Source organism: Pinus tabuliformis, chromosome 2_2, assembly GCF_031772625.1.
Source record: "Pinus tabuliformis cultivar Carrire ecotype Pingquan chromosome 2_2, CPIR1, whole genome shotgun sequence".
In the NCBI taxonomy this organism is placed as follows: domain Eukaryota; kingdom Viridiplantae; phylum Streptophyta; class Pinopsida; order Pinales; family Pinaceae; genus Pinus; species Pinus tabuliformis.
In genome coordinates, this window is record NC_142300.1 from 401,745,912 (window position 1) to 401,769,131 (window position 23,220).

The window sequence follows — 23,220 nt, forward strand, 5'->3', positions numbered from 1 at the left end:
CGAGTTTTTCCCTTCTTCGGGCTCGTTAAATCTATGAAGAAGGAATGAGAAGTTCTTTTACCTCTTTTTCCTCGCTCATTAAACTGAAAAAGATACCTCGAGTTTTCTTCATTTGACTCGTTAAAATTTGATGAATATCTATTGAGTTTGTCGTCGCGTGACTCATTAAAATTTCACGACGAATATTGAGTTTACTCCATCTCCTCGTACTCGTAAAAAAATGAGGCAAACATCTATTGAGCGTAGGTTTATCTCTTTATCCAAACTCAATAGATTAACTTATGGAAAAGGAACCTTTTCGAGTATACTATTAAACCTTTGTCACACTCAGTTAAAAACTATGACAAAGGGACCACCCTGGAGTCACTCTTTACGATCTTTTTAGACTCTCGAAATATGAAAAGACCACCAAGTTTACCCATCTGGACTCATTAAATTAAATAGATGAGGAATGGAGTCACTCTTTACGATCTTTTTAGACTCTTGAAATATGAAAAGACCAATGATTTTACCCGTCTAGACTCACTAAATTAATCAGATGGGGAAAGTGGACAATACAATTTCTTTGTGTCAGTATTTTGAAAAGAGTTTTTTGGCAGCAGTCACTCCCTTGAACATGGCACTCCCTCAGAAAAACCTTCCTTGTGACGGCCTCTCAATATGAACCTTACCATCCTATGAGTTTAGCCTATATACCCTGATGTTCTTGCATCTCTGTATCCTAACACTCTTTGGTGTTCATGAGTCTAGTGCTGCATGGTTAAAACCTTTGTGTCGTGCCTTCTATTGTTCAAGGGAAAACCTTTATCTTCTATTTCCTCCATCAAACCATCAAGCATATTCTTCCATCATGCCCTTTGTCATTTTGACCCAATGCTCAAACTATTCTTCAAAAAAAAATCATTCTTGTCTCGTTTTGTGTCGACTGATGTAGGACACATTATTGCCTACCTTTCGATAGGTCTCTTCCTATTGACTTCAACACTCTATCTAGGAAGTAGACCCAGAAACACTTCAGTGCCTTGGAACTTGCAGACATCAGTGGCAGGTTACCTTGTGTTTGGTCAGGGGTTTTCATTATTGGCTCCTAGTTAAATGATTCTACGAGTGTTCGACAACAAAAACATTATTCACACTCACTAGATTGAACTACACATCTTGGAGACCATCACCATTATCAGTGGCCATCCTCGTGTCTATTAACAGTCTACATTATTGACTGGTAATCAAACGATTTTGTACATGTTCGAACTCAACAACTTTATTCACATGTATCGAACTATGTTGTTAAGGTGAAGCAGAAATCAAGAACATGGGTAGAGGCTTACATCACTCAACCTTGTTTCCTCTCCCAAGTTGCGTATATTATTTTTTGGAGACATATCATCAGAATGATCTTATTATGACACAAGTTCCGTATTGTGCTTATCGGTGAACACGATTGTCATATCTCTTTGTTGAGAAACTGCTCTGACATAGCTACTGAGCATGGAAATGCCCGACACATGACATGATCTTAGATTTTTTATATATGTATTGTATTAGGTTTCTAGTATTCCTGAAGTTTCGATCCTCTCTCTCTTTTTTCCAAAAGGTAGTGACAGTTATATAAGGTATTTCTACCATCGTCTCTGCCTCTGATGTCAAACTTTAGGGGGAATCTGTTACACAGGAAAATGACCTCCTCACTAGCTCAGAGGAGAAAGGTAGGATGACTGAAAGACTAAACAAGTTCACATAACTATTTGTCAAGCTAACGCTCTCCAGGAACTAGCAACATGCTTTATAAATCTTCCTAGCATTGCGTTAGGTGCGTCAGTGCCTAGCATAACTCTGTTTGTTGCCTCGTGAAGAGTGTTATTCAACCTAAGTGAGTTTCCATGGGTCAAAGGAACAAGTTGACTGACAAATATGCTGATATTCACTCCTACGTCAGCTCATAAAAGTAGGGAAACATCAATATTTGACCTGTTTTGAGGAATTACTATTCCTAATGGAGTCTACAAACAGGGAAAAGTAGAAAAGCATGGAAACATCTATGCTTTTGCCCAAAGGAACTCATGAAGGATTTGACAAGGCTTATCTTCTCATTCTATATATGCAAGGCTAGGGGCATTGTGGAAGAGGTCGAAACATTTGAACAGATTGCCTATTTGACTGTCGAAGCTAGTATCTAACAAAGGCACTACAATAGGTTAAGAAGGGAGAGAGAGAGAGGAGCTGGAGGAGTAAGGGAAGGATGATACAACCAATGGTTCTAATCACCCTTTTCTATAATTAATATAGAACTGCAATTGTGTTATCCGCTACGCGGCATTGGTATTGTAATTAGTTTACATGTTTATGAAATGTCGTTATTATGAGAGGCTTAGATACATTTAATTAGATATATTTATATGTCAGTACATTGATTGTCAAAGTTATATGTTGTGATATTATCCCGTGTCTTGTCTATGTGTAGGTTTTGATCTTTGAGCTAGCTGAGGGGTCTTCCATGATGCTACTTTTCACTATCCAGCAACACCACACCAAGACTTGAGGTAATAAGTCCTTCTTCCTACTTTGATTCTCATTTGATTAACATGGATATGCATGTATCTTCATGCCAGCTGCAGCTAATCTGATAGTCTGGCAAGGATCCCGGGAAGATCCTTGAGAGTATCTTCGTCACCAAACACCCGTGCATTAATCCCTATAGCAGTGTTACAACTCAGCTGTTATATAGTCTTCTTCATATTCCCTATGTGGCTAGCCCCATTTCCATGAGTAACAGGGGTTGATGTGGCATCCTCTCAAATTATGGTGGTCAATCATGATAGATCAAGTTATGGGAGGCATAACTTTTGCATACCAACTCCAATTGCATGGTTTTGACATTGTTGGGAATTTTATTGAGTGTATAACAATGTCACAATGTACAACACTTAAGGGGAGAACTTTTGTCCCCAAAAAGCCTCATGTAAGGCCTCAAACTAGCCTTAGAAGGCTTTAGACCCCAATTCTCCAAATTAGGTCTTACCAATAAAATTTCTCCTGCAAACTAATTCCTTCAAATTTTCCATTTTAAAATCATCGATATGGATGAAAAATTATATAATGATCCATTCTAGGTCAATATAACTATAAAGATCCAGTTGTGACCAATGGATTTCTTTCCTAAAAGGAACATATACCCAAATCATGCTTTTCATGAATTCATCATATTCCACCTTCATGGAAACCTCCCATTCAAGTTTTCCTTTAGATTATTTAAATGTGTTAGGCCTAAATACCTGTAAGTAGTATAAGTCAAAGAAAAATTTACCTCCTCACTACGTTACACAATATATTGGCCCAATCATGTAGGCTATCTTTCTCTTATCTTGGGAAATTCATATTCCCAAACATCATATATCATGCTATAGCACCACCTCTGTCTCCAATGTTTTCCTTCTTAATATTATTGTGAAGGAAAAGAATCCCTCTTTTCTTCACTAGATCTCCTATTGGGATTTGTCTCCTCTTATTCTTCTAACTCTAAGTCCTATTTGACTTAAACATTGGAACTTGTTGTTGAAAAACAACAATCTCCCATCCACTGCTATCCATATATTTACCATTACTAAAGAAGAATGATATTTTCTCATCTACAACATCTTTTTCAATCATAATTTTGTTTTTAGAGATATATAGTAGTTGATATGCTTTATAGTACTTGCTATAGCCAACAAATGTATGTACCTTATTTTTGCATCTAAGTTGCTTCTCTTTCCCTTTAGGAATGTGTGTAAAAGTAATACAACCAAAAACACGAAAATTACTTATAGAAGATTATATGCCTAGCTGTTAAACACATACATGGAAGACACAAAGTGTGGATGATAAGCATGAGGGTATGTTTATTATTGACAATGATATACATTTATAGTACATGGTGTGACCCTTGGGTTCATATTCCAAGTGGTCTCTTGGACTCCCTTTGGCTATTCATCTTCCACATCAACCCTTAGAGGATTAGGTGTCCCACATTCCCCCCCTTAATCCAAAGGGTTATGTATGAGTCCAAGAAGAGAGTTGTAATACAAAACGTGCAAAAATACATGGCAGCACTAGGTTGAATGTGCTCTCTGAAATGTTGGTATAAAGGGAGACGGTTTAAGGATGACCACCAACACTAGAATGCTTAGTGCAGTTCCCGGAACACTTCCAGGTTTGGCAAGAAGCTGAGATCTTCTGCTAGAGGAAGTGCTCCTGATGTTTTGAAGAGGGAAACCTTCAACCATGAAAGGGAGGTCTCACCCTGCATAAAAGGGAGAACCTAAACCTGAAAAGGGAGGTCTCAACCTGTGATGGTTTAAGGATTACCACCAACTCTGGAATGCTTAATGAAATTCTTGGAACTCTTCCAAAACTGGCAAGAAGCTGAAATCTTCCGCTAGAGGAAGTGTCCCCAACTGAAGGCATGCTCAGGGGAATCTTTGTCTCTGGCTACAACTCTGAATCTAGTATGGCAGGTTATGGCTCAGGCTCACTTGATGTGGCTTTGAAGCTTCTATATGGCCATCACTTCCCCCCTGCCAGATACAAGGTGAGATGATGGAGAAAACTCAACTGCAACACTATTCAATATTCAAGAAAAAATCCTGCTGTATGAACGAAATATCTTCTTGGTTGTTGAAGCCCATTGCAAACAAGCGATCCATCCAAGATGAACCTTTGTTCTTGCAAAAGGTTTGTTTCTGAAGCATCTGTTTAAAGAATGACTAGTTTATGACAATGCTTACATGGATGAAGATCAAAATAGTGATCTTTCACATGGCCAACTCAATCACAGTGTTGGCATTTCACAATCTGTTGTTGTTGCTGTAGAAGAGGAGCACAATCTGGAACAACTAAAGGTGAACTGTCATGAAGGAATCTAGCACTTTGAAACTGGATGGGCTTTGAGTAATCTGGAATATGAAAGGACACGTCCTTGTCATATCCAAGACCAGTTATATGCTCGTTGTGGAAAATCTCTTCCCAAGGTCTGATGATCGACTTGGGAAGTGCAGACTAAATTTCTACATCTGCATGTACAACTCCTACTTCATTGGATACTAAATCTGAATGAACTTCAACAATATTGACTTGCTGTTGATGGGAGTTTATCTCAATGTTCTGAATAGAATTATGCTTACGATGTTGTAGCTCTTCTTGTTGTAGCTTTGTCTCAAGCTACAAAAACTCAATATTCTTCTGTGCATTTTGGAGACAAATTTTAATATTGGAAAGAGAGGTTTCGTTGATCTTAACCATCTCATCAACAGTGGAATGTATTAAATTATTTAGTAGTTTCAATACATCATCCATTCAATCCATTTCAAACCAATATAATCAGAGAAATGATGTTATCTTCATCTAGAAATTGACCTATAAAATGATAAATAGTTGCAAATATTAGATGAGTAACAGGATACCAATATCACCAAGTCATTGTAGCAGATAGCCCAGTATCAATTTCAAAGCAACAAATGACTCGTTTCTTCAATGCACTTACTTCTCAAACTAGACTGTGCAAAAGAGGAGCCAATCTTCTACTTTCTTTGCAAATGAAATTTGTCAGTTCTAGAGCATACTTGCAAAACATATTTTCATTCCAGATTGACAAATGCAATAATCTTCCATATTCTTGATATACAAATTGGTGAATTTTTTATCGGCAGAATGTCCAATCCTATCATTCCTTTTAATGAAATTTCTCACATATACTTGCTTGCCCTCTAACAACATCCCATTAACATCCTCAATGGCTTGCGTTTGCAGCTTCCTCTGTTTCAAAGTGAACAAACCCATATCATAAATTGGATGTTTCAGACAAGAGGCAAGTGAGAAAAGAATTAAAACTTTCTTAGCAATTGGGAAGATGTTAACATCAACAAGTATGTACTTGACGTTATGACAAACAAACTGCAGAAACGAAGATATATTTCTAGCCAGTTTCTATATGATATATGATTATTCTCAATAACAAATGAACTTTCCCGTATCATATAAAAACTGACAAACTATATTGCCAAATACATATATCACAATGCATGTAAATCTAATATCTTTACAATATACCTCTGAGAAGGAATCGTACCTTCAATCATTTCATTCAGACTAGTAATGCATGGTGTACCTCTAAGATAGGAGTAGGTCAACTACCAATGCCAGAGCATCTAAAATAATTGTTTTGGGGTTTTTGGTTTTAGTTTTGGAAGACCAATGAATGAAGACAGATGTAGAATTGAAATACTTAACCCTTTGGATAATATTAATATCTCAGCAAAGGGCTACTATAAAGCTTTACACAGTTATATAGATCAAATAGTGGTGAGAATAAGACAGAAAATAATATGATTATCACAGTTTCCAGATTGTAAAACAGAACAATAATAAGTATGAAAACCTTCTAAACTACATTCCAAAGATTCAAGGCAGTATACTTAAGCTTACAAAATATACTGATGATTTATTGATTAGAGGGGATTAGCTAAACAAAAAGTTCATTAATCCATTCTCTTAATAGATGATCACTTCAGGAGTTTATAGGAATAAATTGAAACACAATTATTCCTACCTACATATCTCGATAAGTCATAAGCATATGAAGAAAACCATAATGATTCATAACTGGAAAAACTTACAGGATAACACAAACTATGTAAAACCAAATTCAGAATCCTCTCCTTTGTATTAAGGTTCCAAAAATACTAAGTACATCAAGTGTCTAGAAAAGCTTCGTTCAAAGGTGAAACCAGGTTCAAAGTAGAATGAACAGTCACGACTTAACAAGCAATGAACAATGAACCTTGAACCTTGAACCCATAACAACTCAAGAAGAGAGTTATTTATACAATAATGAAACTAAGAAAATATCCTAAAACTGATTAAGATTTATTCTAGGAAGGAAAGATCTTCATGCAAGAAGATAGGGGTAGCTATTGAACTGCTTGTTGTCCCTTTTATTCAGGTTGTGTTGGCTTTGTTGTTTGATATTTTTCCCTTTAAGTTGCTTGATTGTTTGTATCCTTTACATTGGTTGATTCATTCATTTGATTTTTCATCCGATACTCTTTAAACTCTGTAAATATCCTTTGACCCTGCTGAGTAGCCTTTACTGTGTTCTTTTTACCTTTACTATGCATTTCAGGTTTTTACTGTGTTTTTTTAATAGTAAATCGTTTTGGATTTTATGTTACAGAGTAAGGTGATTTGATATGGTCTTCATATTTTTCTTCTAACTGTATGCAATATTTTTTCTTTGTAAGCCTGGAACAGGAGTTTTTACCTGCAAAACACAGAAATTGTTAAGAGAAACATAGGTGACAGAGAAGGTCGGCAATGGCTTTATTGAGCTCAAAAGGATATTGGAAGGAGTCCAGAGTGTATCGAAATGTAAAACAATGGTTTTATTGGTCGCAGAGGCTTATGGAGGTTTCACTGTGAAAATAGGCGAAACAAAGCAAAATGGTGATTTTTTTCGTTTAAACGGAAAAACAGTTTACTTTTTGAATTATGGCGCAAAGTGAACAGTGGCCATTTTGTCGTTATGCAGGAGGTGGTTCTGGTTTTCATCGCGCCACTTATGAGGCGCAGGGAGTTTTTGGGAGGGTTCACCCAATATGGTCTAAGCTTGACACAGAGCAAGGGGAGTTCAATGGAAAACTGATTTTTTTGGGCGTGTAATGCTCGGATAGAGAGCCAACCCGAAATCGTTGTGGGTTGTTGGATTTGAATGCACGTGATCAGACGGTGGTGGAGTGAAAGAGCAACGTGGAGGGGCCCAATGATTAATTATGGTGGTATGGGCTTTATTATGGGTCAAAAACTAAGATTAGCGGGGTTTTATGGTTAAATAGAGGTTTAGGTTGGTTCTTTGTTTAAATCGTAAAAACCTTTTAACAAAGAAATCATTTGCAAAACACAGTATGGAAGACATGAAATAGTATGAATTCAAGTGGATAAACGACGTCAATTCTGAGTTCCCATCGCATATCGCAATCACAGTTTAGAAAAGGAAGGGCCATCACAAAGGAATACGATAGGGGCCAAACGCGATGTGTAAAATAAATCATGGATAATACTGCGTTGGATCTGGGTTCCCATCGCATATTGGAGATCGCAATGGCGAAGGGTATATGTTCCAGATGGGACTTGCAATGAAGGGTAGATGCGAAATGGCAATGAATTATGAATATAGGGGTTTAATACTATAAGTTAGTGTTAATATGAAACATGAGCGAAAGGGGAAATACACTAAGTATAATGATTTTTCATGAGTTATTTTCTTTTCAAATATATACATCAATACTTAGGCTAAACATCTTTTTGTGGGTATTTTGGGTAAAAGGGGATTTGACATAGGGCTTTCACTTTTCCTAGGCAAAAAGGATTTTAACCTTAGGAAAAGGGGTTTTTTATGGAAAATGAATGAATATGAACTATATGAAGGTGGGAAGGGGAAATTAGTAAGTATAGGAATGAATGAGTATGAGGGAAGTTAATTAATTGATCTTGTAGACCTTCATTTGCTTTGTGTAATTTCCTCATGGACATAGAAACATATGGTAAAACATGATAAATGTACATTTTGTCCAATGAATTATCATACTTCTGCAACCTTTATTCTACTTACCCTTTGCTTATCCTATCACTTTTTCTTCACTTAATGGGTGCATTTAAGCTAACAAACCCTTTTCCTTTCTGTTTATTTTAAAAAGAAAACTATCTAATTCTAACCTTATAACATCCAAGGGCTCAGATTAAACTGATGAGCACCTTATTATTCTCTACCTAAATACTGATCTACCAAGATTAAACAGTTTGACCAGATCTCTATTCTCTAATTATAACATCAAATTTAAAGCATGAAGCAGTCAAGATTAAACTCTTTGACTGTCATTGGTTGTGGCATTTATGACAAGCTACACACAATCATTATTTTGTGAAAAAATAGTAGTGGCATTTAGACTTGCTCACTTTCAGAGTTTATTTGTTTTCTTTTCTTTCTAACTTAACATTTTCTTTTTGTCTTGATTTTTTAGGACATCTAACCTAACATTTTATTTGGTATGGACATCATCATCAAGATATTTTCAAAAACATTTTATTCAATATTGTTATGTCCATATCCTAACTTAACATTTTTTCAAAATATTTTTATATATTATTTTTTTTTTACTAATTTATTCTATCTTATCAAAACCAAAAAATGCTACAACATTGGCTCCATCTGGGGACTTCTTTCTCCTGTAGAATGCAGAGAACCTACAGATCCATGTGCCTTCTCCTCAGGCTATGGAGTCCTTGCTGTAAAAATGATCACACTGACATCTTGAAAAGTAAAAGAAAACCGGAGTATTTACAATGAAAACTATTTCAACTTCTTAGTACTGAATGTAATGTTTGAGAAACCTTCCATTTACAAGATAAGTGGAATATAGCCCCTCAAGATTCTACAGCAAAAAAGTGTTGTTACCCTTCACTTCAGCAATTGCTAAAGGTCCAAACCATAGATTGTCAAATTTGTCATGCTTTCCTTTCTCTTCTCTCCTGGCATCCCATCTTAGAACTAGATCACCTTCCTTAAAGTCCCTTTCCCTGGCTCTTCTGTCAAACAGGGCCTTCATCTTATTCTGATATTTCTTCAATTTGTGTTGAACTTCATCTCTGTTTTCATTAAGTTCAATAATCTGATTTATTCTTCTTGAAAAATCATCAGGTTCATTTGTTGAATCTTGAAGGAATTTTAAAATAGGGAAGGCCAAATTGGTAGGGAAGATTGCATCTTTCCCATAGACTAATTGAAATGGATATTTTTGAGTTGATCTCTTTGGAGTAATTATGTTTGCCCATATTGCATAAATCAAATGTGAATCCCAACTCTTTTTATGATCAGCTAGAGTCTTTTTTATTACCTTTACCAGAATTTCATTTGATGACTCTACAAGGCCATTACCTTGAGGGTAGTATGGAGTTGAATGATGTAACAGAATCTGATATTTTTGATAAAAGTCAATCATTTTAACACTAGAAAAAGTTGTTGCATTATCAGTGACAATTTGAGTTGTGCAACCAAATCTAGATAAGATATTCTCCTCAATAAACTTAATTACTACTGAATTAGTAGAATTTCTGACTGGAATTTCTTCCACCCATTTAGTAAAGTAGTATGTTGCAGTGAGGATCCATCTATGTTGATTACTTGAAGTGGGGTGAATCTCTCCAACAAAATCTAATCCCCATTGAGAAAAAGGTGTTGAAACTATTGATGGAACGAGTGGAAGAGCTGCTAAATTTTGTTTACCAGCAAACATTTGACAAGGAACACAACCTCTGACCTTTGCCCCTACTTGTGAGAACAATGTGGGCCAATAAAATCCTTCCCTCAAAATCTTGTATGCTGTTGCTCTCCAAGCATAATGTCCCCCACAAAATGTTGTATGAAACTAATCAATGATTCCTTCAGTTTATGATTCTGTTAAACATAATAACAAATATTCAGTGGATATTTCCACTATAAATTTGCATTTATAATGCAGTACTTGACTGATTTTAACTTAAGGGTTTTACACTGGGTTTTGGAGAACGATGCTAGACACTCAAAATGGATCAAGAAATTTACAATATCTTGATACCAGTTTGACAACAAGAATTTTTCATCAATGTGTATAGGACTGATCTGCTCTGAAGGTAGAGGTTCTTATGGGTTCTCTCCTTTAGGATGAAGGGAAGATTCTTGTGGATTCTCCCCTTCTGCAAGGATAGAAGGTTCTTGTGTATTCTTCCCTTGTATTTCTAAAACAGAATTGATTCCAAGTAATTTGCAGTTGGATTCAGCTAGAAGCTTGGCTAATCCTTGACCTTTTACTAGCTTGGTAGTCTTGATAGTTAGATCAAACTCCAGAATTTGAGTGATCCATCTACCTCTTTTCCCATTAGTGTCTAGTTGGGTTAGGACAATTTTCACAGCACTATTAGGGACATAAGCAGTAATAGGTGAATGTAAGACATACATCCTGAATGATTTCAGGGCTTGAATGAGGGCATAGGCTTGCTTCTCAATGATGTCATACTTAAGCTCAGAATCTCTCATAGCCTTGCTAAAAAAGGCTATGGGTTGGTCATGGGAATCTTCATTTTTCTGTAATAGAATGGCAACAAGGGTTGTTTTAGAGGCAAAAGAGAAAATACTAAATGGCTTAGTATAATCAAGGCTGGCTAAGGTGGGAGCTTCAGAGATAGCCTTTTTTATTTTTTCAAATGCGTGCCTAGAAGAGGCAGTCCATTTGACTTCGTGATCCTTTTGGAGCATGTCAGTTATATCTTTTACAATCTTTGCATAATTTGGAATAAATCTCCTTAGAAAATTAATCTTGCCAAGAAAAGCTTGAATATCCTTCTCGTTTCTAGGTAAGGTCAATGTTTCAATGGAAGATACCTGTTTGGGGTCAATTACTATTCCCTCCTTTGAAATTATATGGCCCAACAGTTTTCCTTCTTTGAAAGCAAACAAGGACTTCTTAGGGTTCAATGATATCCCAAATTTTCTACACCTGTCAAAAACCTTCATCAAGTGCTTTAGATGTTTTTGATCAGATTTAGAAAAAACAGTTATGTCATCAAGATAAATAACCACAAATTTATTTACCTGACCCATAAAAGCTATGTCCATAGCTCTCTGAAATGTTGCTCCAACATTGTTTAAGCCAAATGGCAACCTACTGTACATGAATGTACCCCAGGGTGTAGTAAAGGTTGTATTCTCTTTGTCTGCTGTATCAACATTCACCTAATTGTAACCTGAAAAACCATCAAGCATAGAAAGTCTTTGTGCTCCTGAAACCATTTGAAGTAACTGATCCATTTTGGGCAAAGGATAATTATCTTTTAATGATGCCTTGTTCAAATTTCTAAAATCCACATAGAGTCTTATTTCTCCATTTTTCTTTCTAACAGGAACCAGATTTGCAACCTAATTAGAATATATAAGAGGGAGGATGATCTAAGCATCTATCATTTTCTTAATCTCCCTTTCTACAGTTGGTAGAAGGGCTAGATTTATCCTTCTAAGTTTCTGTTGATAAGGTTTTGCTTCTGGCTTCAAAGGAATCTTATGTTGTATTAATGAAGTATCATAGGTCTTTAGATTAGCATAAGTCCAAGCAAAAACATCCTTATAATTTTGTAGTAACTTAAGATATTGAGCTTTGATCTCAGGGTCTAGAGATGCACATATTTTGATGTTTTTGATATCTTTATCAGTTCCAATGTTAATCTCTTCTATGTCATCTTCTGAAGAAATGGACTGAGGGTTTCGGAAGACATCTTAATTTCTCCCCTCCATAAACAGGAATAGTAGCATATGAAATATCCATCTGTAGAGTTCCCCCTAATTTGGCACAGTAAGACCTAGAAAGGAGCATTCCAAAGCTGTGTGGGATATCTGTGACAACAATATCAAGTACTACACTTTTCACTGGAATTTGGGCAAGGTTAACCACTAGATCCTTGATCAATCCCAAACAGGGCACCCTTTTAGAATCAAAGGTGTACAGGTCATGGTAGGATCTAGTTATGTCGAGTTTCAAATGGTCCATGATAGATTTTGGCATAAGGTTATGCGATGCTCTTGAATCAAGCATACAATTATACAACATGGAATTATTTGTTTTAAGATTTACATAGAAAGGATGCACTATCTCATCTATCATGTCTAAACTAGGGCCAAAAACAACTGCTGGTTTTTCATCTTGCAGACTTATGACATCACCTTCAGCATCAACCGAGGTATTTTGTATCCATTTTGTGACTTGGATTTTGTAACCAGGGTTTTTAGAAAGTTCTGACAGTGGAATTGGGATCTTAAACCTTACCAATACTTTTTCAACATTAAATGTAGTCAAAATGTTTTTACGAGTTTGGGTAGTATCAATTGACTGATCTAAGGGCTGAATACGAGTTGTTTGAGCTTCAACAGTTTTGGTACGTGGTTCAATTATTGGAGTTTCCTTTGGATGTCTCCTAGGACCAAGCCTAGGCCTAAGATCTACCTCTTGTCTAACTCTGCAATTAAAAATTCAGAGAAAGCGTGATATTTAGAGACCTGTGAAGCTTCCTAATCTTCTTGAACCTAATTTCGTTGTGAGAGAGGAATGATGACTGTTTAATTGGAAGAAGAATCCGTACTATTAATATATTCAGTAATTGTCATAGTATTATCATCAGGTTGTTGGTCATCTATCAATAGAGGAGTAGGAACCTGTTGATCATTGCTAGGTCTCTGAAGAATTTGTAGTGGTGGATTTCTTTTATACTGACCTTGATTTTGGTTTTTGGGTCTAGTAACTGTTTGTTGTATTGTCCTAGGTTGGGTCTCAATCTTTGAAATCCTATTTGATAGTTTTCTAAGGAGAGATGTTATTTCATCTATTTTTGAGTCTTCTAATTTAGTCTTAGAGGAACTAGAGGCTTCTTAAACAGGATTGAGTTTTCTTTGGGCCTTTTCTTCCTTAAGTTTTAAAGAAGTTGAGGCTGCCCTATTTGCTTCTACTTCTATAGCATTTGTTTACATATCTTCAAGAGTTCTTGAAGTTCTCTCTCGTACCATAACAACAAATTCATCATTAAAAGCTTTAGAAAATCTAGACTTAGCTGCTGTTACAGGGGGCTTACAATCAGTAGGCATTTTGTGATAGAGTTTATTGAATCTTTTGATAAAATCTGATACTGGTTCACCGAAGTTCCTTTTAAGCTCTTCAAATTCTATGAGGAAGTAAAGAGGATCCTTTTTCACACCCCATTGATTTTTAAATATGGTTGTAAGCTCTTCCCAATTTCTAATGGAGGTTGCTGGTAACTGCATAAACCAAATCCTCACTTTTCCTTCAAGTGATTGTACAAACAATCTCATATAAACGTTTTCTTGTTTAATATTCATGTTGTCTGCAAAGTCTAGGAAAGCTTGAAGATGGTCCTTAGCTGAGGGACCAGTTTCTCCATTGTACTTGGGAAGGTATTTTAAGTATCCAGCTGGGAATGCATTCAAGTTATTAGGTAAGACTAAGGAAGCATATCTAGCCTGTACAATAGGTCAGAAAGCCATGACAGCAAGTGGTATATGAGGTGCTTGAGGTGTATGAGGTTGGCTAGGTGGAGTATGTTGTGTTTGTGTGGATGTAGAGGATGAAGAAGAAGTAGAGGAAGAAGATGTTGATTCAGGGGTTGATGAACTAGTTGGAGGTGAAGGAGGAGGAGATATCCTGAAAGACTTCAAGGGAGTCTTAAGAACTAACTTTGGGACCTGTAAAGGAATACCTTATTTTGTTTCAAAGAGAGGATTGGAATATATAGAGGTCTCCTCAGGCTATTCAGAAGAAGAAGCTTCAGGTCAGTCAAAAATAGAAGGAAAATGATAGGTGGTAGGGAATATGAAATCTGTGGGTATATATTCTGGTAGATTAACACCCAAATCAGATTCAGTTTTAGGTGATCCTAGTGGTAGTGTGGGTATTGAATGAGATTCTAATGAATGAATAAGGTAGGCTGACTTAAAATCAACTCCTTTATCTAGAATTTCAGCAACCCTAGGTGATAAATGGGAGTAATCAGGATCAGATGAGATATTACTATAGGGGTCAAATGATTCTAATTCTTCATACTGTAGGACTGAAGAGGAAGAAGAAGATGGTTGGTGTCCCCTTTTAGAACTGGCTTTTCTCAGAAGCCTTTCATGATCTGAAAGAGGACTAACTATGTCAGCTTTTGAACGAGATCTGGTATGTTTAAAAGGTGCCAGCTTGGGAGTGTGGAGTCGCCTATGTGAATGATTTTAACCTTTCTAAACCCTTTAATCACCTTAAAGGAAAAGAATGAATGAATATAATTATACCAAGGGAAACATAAAAGAAATTTGAATCCCCGGCAACGGCGCCAGTTTGATGTTGTACCTCTGAGATAGTAGTAGGTTAGCTACCAATGCCAGAGAATCTAAAATAATTGTTTTGGGGTTTTTGGTTTTAGTTTTGGAAGACCAATGAATGAAGGTAGATGTAGAATTGAAATACTTAATCTTTTGGATAATATTAATATCTCAGCAAAGGGCTGCTATAAAGCTTTACATAGTTATATAGATCAAATAGTGGTGAGAAGAAGACAAAAAATAATATGATTATCACAGTTTCCAGACTGTAAAACGGAACAATCATAAGAATGAAAACCTTCTAAACTACATTCCAAATACTCAAGGCAGTATACTTAAGCTTACAAAAGATACTGATGATTTATTGATTAGAGGGGATTAGCTAAACAGACAATTCATTAATCCATTCTCTTAATAGATGATCACTTCAGGAGTTTATAGGAATAAATTGAAACACAATTATTCCTACCTAGATATCTCTATAAGTCATAAGCATATGAAGAAAAACATAATGATTGATAACTAGAAAAACTTACAAGATAACACAAATTGTGTAAAACCAAATTCAGAATCCTCTGCTTTGTATTAAGGTTCTAGAAAGACTGAGTACAGCAAGTGTCTAGAAAAGCTTCCTTCAAAGGTGCAACCAAGTTCAAAGTAGAATGAACAGTCACGACTTAACAAGCAATGAACAATGAACCTTGAACCTTGAACCCTTAACAACTCGAGAAGAGAGTTATTTATACAATAATGAAACTAAGAAAATATCCTAAAATTGATTAAGATTTATTCTAGGAAGAAAATATCTTCATGCAAGAAGATAGGGGCAGCTATTGAACTGCTTCTTGCTGTCCCTTTTATTTAGGTTGTGTTGGCTTTGTTATTTGATATTTTGCCTTTTAAGCTGCTAGATTGTTTTTATCCTTTACGCTGGTTGACTCCTTCATTTGATCTTTCATCTGATACTCTTTAAACTCTGTAAACATTCTTTGACTCTGCTGAGTAGCCTTTACTGAGTTCTTTTTACCTTTACTGTGCATTTCAAGTTTTTACTGTTTTTTTCAACAGTAAATCGTTTTGGATTTTATGTTATAGAGTAAAGTGATTTGACATGGTCTTCATATTTGTCTTCTAACTGTATGCACGATTTTTTCTTTGTAAGCCTGGAGTAGGAGTTTTTACTTGCAAAACACAGAAAATGTTAAGAGAAACATAGGTGACAAAGAAGGTCGTCAATGGCTTTATTGAGCTCAAAAGGATATTGGAAGAAGTACAGAGCGTATTGGAAGGTAAAACAATGGTTTTATTGGTCGCAAAGGCTTATGGAGGTTTCACTGTGAAAACAGGCGAAACAAAGAAAAATGGTGATTTTTTTCATTTAAATGGAAAAACAGTTTACATTTTGAATTATGGCGCAAAGTGAATAGTGGCCATTTTTTCGTTATGCGGGAGGTGGTTTTGGTTTTCATCGCACCGCTTATGAGGCACGGATGGTTTTTGGAAGGGGTCACCCAATGTGGTCCGAGCCTGACACGTAGCAAGGGGAGGTCAGTGGAAAACTGCTTTTTTTGGCAGGTAATGCTCGAACAGAGAGCCAACCTAAAATCGTTGTGGGTCATTGGATTTGAATGCATGTGATTAGACGGTGGTGGATTGAAAGAGAAGCGCAGAGGGGCCCAACGATTAATTATGGTGGTATGGACTTTATTATGGGTTAAAAACTGAGATTAGTGGGGTTTTATGGTTAAATAGAGGTTTAGGTTGGTTCTTTGTTTAAATCGTAAAAACCTTTTAACAAAGAAATCCTTTGCAAAACACGATATGGCAGACTTGAAATAGTATAAATTCGAGCGGATAAATGACGTCAGTTCCGAGTTCCCATCGCATATCGCAATCGCAGTTTAGCGAAGGAAGTCCCATCGCAAAGGAATGCGATAGGGGTCAGACGCGATGTGGAAAATAAATCATGGATAATACTGTGTTGGGTTCGGGTTCCCATCGCATATCGGAGATCACAATGGTGGAGGGTATATGTTCCAGCCAGGGCTTGCAATGAAGGGCAGATGTGAAATGGCAATGAATTATGAATATATTTGCATCGGGTTCAGGTCCATTGCATATCTCAATGTGGAGGAGAGTGCATGCATGTTGAAAAGCTTGTGATCCGCTGATATGCGATGTTTTATTGAATACATAGTTTTATAATAAAACTAAATATTTTGGGTTATTTAATAAAGGGAGTTAATAATATACGAGAAAGGGAACTTTTAGGGGTTTTTATACTATAAGTTAGTGTTAATATGAAACATGAGAAAAAGGGGAAATACACTAAGTATAATTCTTTTTCATGAGTTATTTGCTTTTCACATATATACATCAATACTTAGGCTAAACATCTTTTTGTGGGTTTTTTGGGTAAAAGGGGATTTAACATAGGGTTTTCACTTTTCCTAGGCAAAAAGGATTTTAACCTTAGGAAAAGGGGTTTTTATGGAAAATGAATGAATATGAACTATATGAAAATGGGAAGGGGAAATTAGTAAGTATAGGAATGAATGAGGATGAGGGAAGTTAATTAATTGATCTTGTAGACCTTCATTTGCTTTGTGTAATTGCCTCATGGACATAGAAACATATGGTAAAACATGATAAATGTACATTTTGTCCAATGAATTATCATACTTCTGCAACCTTTATTCTACTTACCCTTTGCTTATCCTATCATTTTTTCTTCACTTAATGGGTGCATTTAAGCTAACAAACCCTTTTCCTTTCTATTTATTTTAAAAAGAAAACTATCTAATTCTAACCTTATAACATCCAAGGGCTCAGATTAAACTAATGAGCACCTTATTATTCTCTACCTAACTACTAATCTACCAAGATTAAACAGTTTGGCCAGATCTTTATTCTCTAATTATAACATCAAATTTAAAGCATGAAGCAGTCAAGATTAAACTATTTGACTGTCATGGGTTGTGGCATTTATGACAAGCTGCACACAACCATTATTTTGTGAAAAAATAGTAGTGGCATTTAGACTTGCTCACTTTCAGAGTTTATTTGTTTTCTTTTCTTTCTAACCTAACATTTTCTTTTTGTCTTGATTTTTTAGGACATCTAACCTAACATTTTCTTTGATATGGACATCATCATCAAGATATTTTCAAAAACATTTTATTCAATATTGTTATGTCCATATCCTAACTTAACATTTTTTCAAAATATTTTTATATATTTGATTAATAGTTTATAAGCACTTGTTTGATCTCTATCACTTTATTCTCCTTCAATGGCCTCCGCTCAGAGCTGCCCTCTGAATTATTCTTATTTTTGTTTTGTCGGCACCATTCTTGTTACTGTAGACACTCCATCCACGAACTTTTTCTGGAATATTACATTGGCATTGTTAAACATGCCTTCCTTTAGCGAAACAACAATAAACTATGAATGTGGGAAATGAGCTTTTATCATCCTTCCAATGTTTTGTGTGTGACTGAGGTCAAGAGAGCATCAACCCTTGAAACCTAAATGGTAAGACTAGAATTTAAAGGTTTCTCAATGTTTTTCTTCCAGCAATCTCCAACTACAATGCAGCTAATGGATAGTGTTAATATGAACTGAGCGTATTATGGAGACAACGTTAACTCTATGGTAATGAACCGGGAGAGGCACACATTCAACTTGGTGGTATTAGAAGGACAACATTTAACTAACTCTACCAATTGCGTTAATGTATATAACCTCGAGCGGGACACCAATGTTAAAAGAGTCGTGTTGTTCCAAACAACAGTGTTAAAAGAGCAGCGGTGTTCCAAACACTAGAAGCGCATGGGGGAACGACGATTAATCGCATATGGAGAGCAATATAGGTATGCAAAGAGCAGTATAGGTATGGAGACAATGTTTGGTGGTAATAACTGTGCACATAGGTGGTTTCAACATAGAGGTGGTTTAATACGGCAGAAAGGCGGTGCAATGTTAGGCCATTCAATCAACTATAAAAACTTGATGCATTCACCATATATGCCATCGACCATCAAAAAGTACTTACCAAACACCATCATTATTTGAACCAGTTGATGCAAAATGCATATTGCAGTCTCAAAACACCTCTAGGTCAAGCTCACAGTATTTTAACACACAGGTGGAATGCTCACCACACCAAGGCTTCAATGATTTCAACGACTGTTCGAAGATCCACTCCAAACAACTTTTATGAGAGTTATTCAGCTAGAATTTAACTCAGAAATCCTTCCAATCATCACAGAGGTAATTCAAAAATGCATTGAATGCAGAGGATGGTCTATCCAAATGTATATATTTGATAGAGGACAGATTCTAAAGCTGCCAGAAAGAGCAGAAAATTAAAAATAGAGGCTAGCTTAGATCCCAAATGTTCAAAAGTAACGTCTTTGTTTCTTGTAAAGGTCGTTTCTAACAGTTTTTTTTATTTACTGAGGATATGACAAGTTCCGGGTGCACAAGATTTCATGTGTTGTCCTTACTGAATTGCAGGCACAACAGGAAATAAAGACTAGACTAGCGCTAACCAAGGCAACTCAGATCAGCTTCGCAGGGAATAACAACATGCCATTTTTTTTTATTTTCTACCTAAGGCATAAAAGGTGAGGAAGAAGAAGACTACACAGGCCACACATCATGGATTTGATACCATGTTAAACACATACATGGCAGACACAAAGTGTGAATGATAAGCATGAGAGTATGTCTATTATTGACAATGATATACATTTATAGTACATGGTGTGACCCTTGGATTCATATTCCAAGTGGTCTCTTGGACTTCCTTTGGTTTTTCAGCTTCCACACCTACCCTTAGAGGATTAGGTGTCCAACACTAACCATGATTCCTAAAGATTGATATTCTACAAATATATGTAAGTACTTTCTTTAAGAATTTAAGCCATGACATTTACTACTTTTTCCTAGTACTTGTAGAATTCCTGCAAAAACTCCGATAGATCTAGAATTCTAGTTAAATTAAACACAAGTAATTTGCTGATATTAAAGAGAGGAGAGAAAGACTTTTCTCCATAAAATAAATGTATTGAATTAATGAACAATAGTAATACATGAGTGACCAAACCTCTAATCCCAAAGGGAGGTGGTTATATAGAAATTGTCGAATCTAGAAAACTAGGAAAAAACTAGTAAAAAAACTAGAAAATTCTAAGAAAAGCTAAAGGGAGGCCTAAAATAGAACCAATGACTCAAGACAACCTATCCAACTATCAGCCATGAGGAAAGCATAAGGAGGGGCACATTTCCCAAGGAAGGAAACTTTAAAACATGCCAAAATGGTCTGGGCGACCGAATCCCTTGATTTAAGGGGGAATCTTCATGTGGGGAGCCAATCCTCAAATAACTCAAGTGGATTAGGTGTGTTTAGGTGTGAACATGAACTTAGATGTATAAATGGTTTAGGAAAGTGGTTGGACCAATATTTCCATAATATTAAGCCTTTAAAGGCAAAAAACAAGGGAAAGTTGGTCCACCGAGCTAGTTTACCAAAAACCAAGTGTGAACATGATTTTTAGTGCATGTGGCTAAGTCAAGGATACTTAGGCTAAAAAATAAATTTAGATGTTAGGATTATATTCCAACACCCCCCTTCATCCTAACTCACTTATCTAAACTGAGTCCCGGCCAAGATTCCATGTTAGGTACTCAGGTACAATAAATAAAAGATCCTCATAAAATGAAGAAAGAGGGAAAACCTCGTGGGAAAAACCCCCCCAAAAGAAGAAAAAAGGGCTAAGTGACCAGAAGAGCCTACTCAGCTGTCTCCGCCACTCCAAGCATAGCTCTCATTTATGAAAAATTATTTTCATTGAAAGATTTGGTGAAGATGTCTGCAACCTGCTGCTCAGTGGGGCAGTGCTGCAGTGATATGACTTGGTCACAGATCAGCTTGTGGATGTAATGCATGTGAATCTTGATATGCTTGGTCCTATGCCTCTAAAATGGATCAATCGATATCTAAATGGACCCCTGATTGTCACAAAATATGACAGTCAGAAGTGGATACTGAATACCAAACTCGGAGAGAAGCCCTTGCAACCAAACAACCTGTGTAGCTACATTCACTGCACCTCTATACTCTACCTCGACTGTAGATAAAGAAATCGTGGATTGCTTCTTGCTAGACCAAAAAAAAGGCCCTAAACCAAAGCTGAAAACATAACCAAAGGTGGACTTGCAGTATGTACCATCACCAGTCCAATCAAAATCTGTGTACCCAATCAGTGAAAGTGGGCAATTTGCAGCATAAAAGATACAAAAACTAGAAGTACCTTTCACATATCTAAGGACTCTCTTTGCATCTTTCTAGTGAAGTTCATGGGGCTCTTGCATATACTTGGAAGAAACTCCTACTACAAAAGATATATCAGGTCATGTTTGAGTAAGATACAACAAACTCCCAACCAACTATCGACACAGTGTACTGTCCACCAAAGGTGTAGTACCCGCATCCTCAAATCTCATCCCTGAAAGAAAGGGAGATGTTGCTGGCTTGAATTTTGTCATATGAAAGTAGACAAGTAGATATGATGCATACTTAGACTGTTCCATCTTGATCCCTAAAGTAGACTGAGAAATTTCAAGACCAAGAAAGTAGTCCAGGAGTCCCAAATTTGTCATGGAAAATTGCTTGTGCAATGTTGATTTTTCCGAACCAATAGCTGAGGTAAGGTTCCCTGTCATTAGTAACTCATCTACATAAAGTAATATCAGCAAAATGGAATGATCATGTTGCAGAAAATAAACATTTGGATCAGATTTGCATCGAATGAATCCAATGGAAAGCAAGAAAGAATCCATCTTTGCATACCACGCTCTAGGAGCCCGTTTTAGGCCATGCAAAGATTTCTTTAATCTGCAAACGAGGGAAGAGTTCTGAATGTATCCCTATGGCTGCTTCATATATATCTCCTCCTTGAGATCTCCATGAAGAAATGCACTCTTCACATCCATGTGATGAACTTCCCATCTGCGAGAAGCAGCAATGGCTAAAACTAGTCGAATGGAGTCCATTTTTGCAATAGGTCCAAATGTCTCTGTGTAGTTTATGTCGTGTACCTATGAGTATCCTTTTGCAACAAGTCAATATTTTTACTTTATTTTCTCACCATCTGTAGAAATCTTTGTTTGATAGATCTATCGGCATCGAACAAGCTTTCTTCCTTTCAGAAGTGGAACCAAGTCCCATGTGTTGTTTTCCATGAGAGCAGAGTACTCTTCATCCATGGCAGCCTCCCAAAGTGGGTTTCCAGTAGCCTCAGAGTGTGACTGTAGATCTGAACCAAGTGTCATATAGCAATTTATGGGAAGGAATGGTTCAGTGGCAGCCAGGTCTTGAGGAGCCCAAAAAAACTGTGATCTAGTCCTTCTCGCATCTACAGGATCACCGACTAGTTCACCCGCATCTTGCAGGGTTTTCTCTACCCAAGTTGGTAGCTGAGTTGGAGAAGCCATGACCTGATCCTCATCCTCTAAATCAGACCCAAGAGGATTCTCTAATGGCTACTTTGAAGTGCTCGAAGAAGTTTCGGACTCCTCCTCATCAGTGGCAACAAGCAGTTTCTCGACAGGGTCTGCTGAAAAATCACGCATTGATTCTTATTCAAACTTCACACTTCGAGCTACAAGGAACTTTTCAGTGTGAGATTCCAGAAATCTATATCCTTTGACACTTTTAGGATATCCAACAAAGATACAATCAACACTTTGAGGCTCCAAATCCTTCCTCTTATCTATCGGAATGTGAGCCCATGCTCGTGAACCAAAAATGTGAAAGTGTGACACTTTCAGTTTCTTACCGGTCCAAAATTCAATGGAGTGGTGCCTTTGAGTGCTTTGTGAGGAATATGGTTCTGAATGTATGCTGCATAATTAATAGCTTCAGCCCATAGCTTAGGAGCTAATTATTTTGACTGTAGCATACAATTGGCCATCTCTTTTAATGACCAGCTTTTCCTCTCCATGACACCATTCTGTTGTGGTGTGTATGGCACTGTGTGTTGTAGTTGTATACCTGCATCACTACAAAGTTGTTGCACATCTTTGTTGACATATTCCCCTCCATTATAAGTACAGAGTGTCTTAATCTTACACCCAGACTCATTCTTAGCAAGTGCTTTAAATTCTATAAGGCATTCAAATAATTTTGATTTTAATTTCAGAAAAAATACCTAAGTAAAGTGAGAGAAATCATCTATGAAGGTGAGTACATATCGAGCTTTACTGATTGAATGCTGCGGGAATGGGCT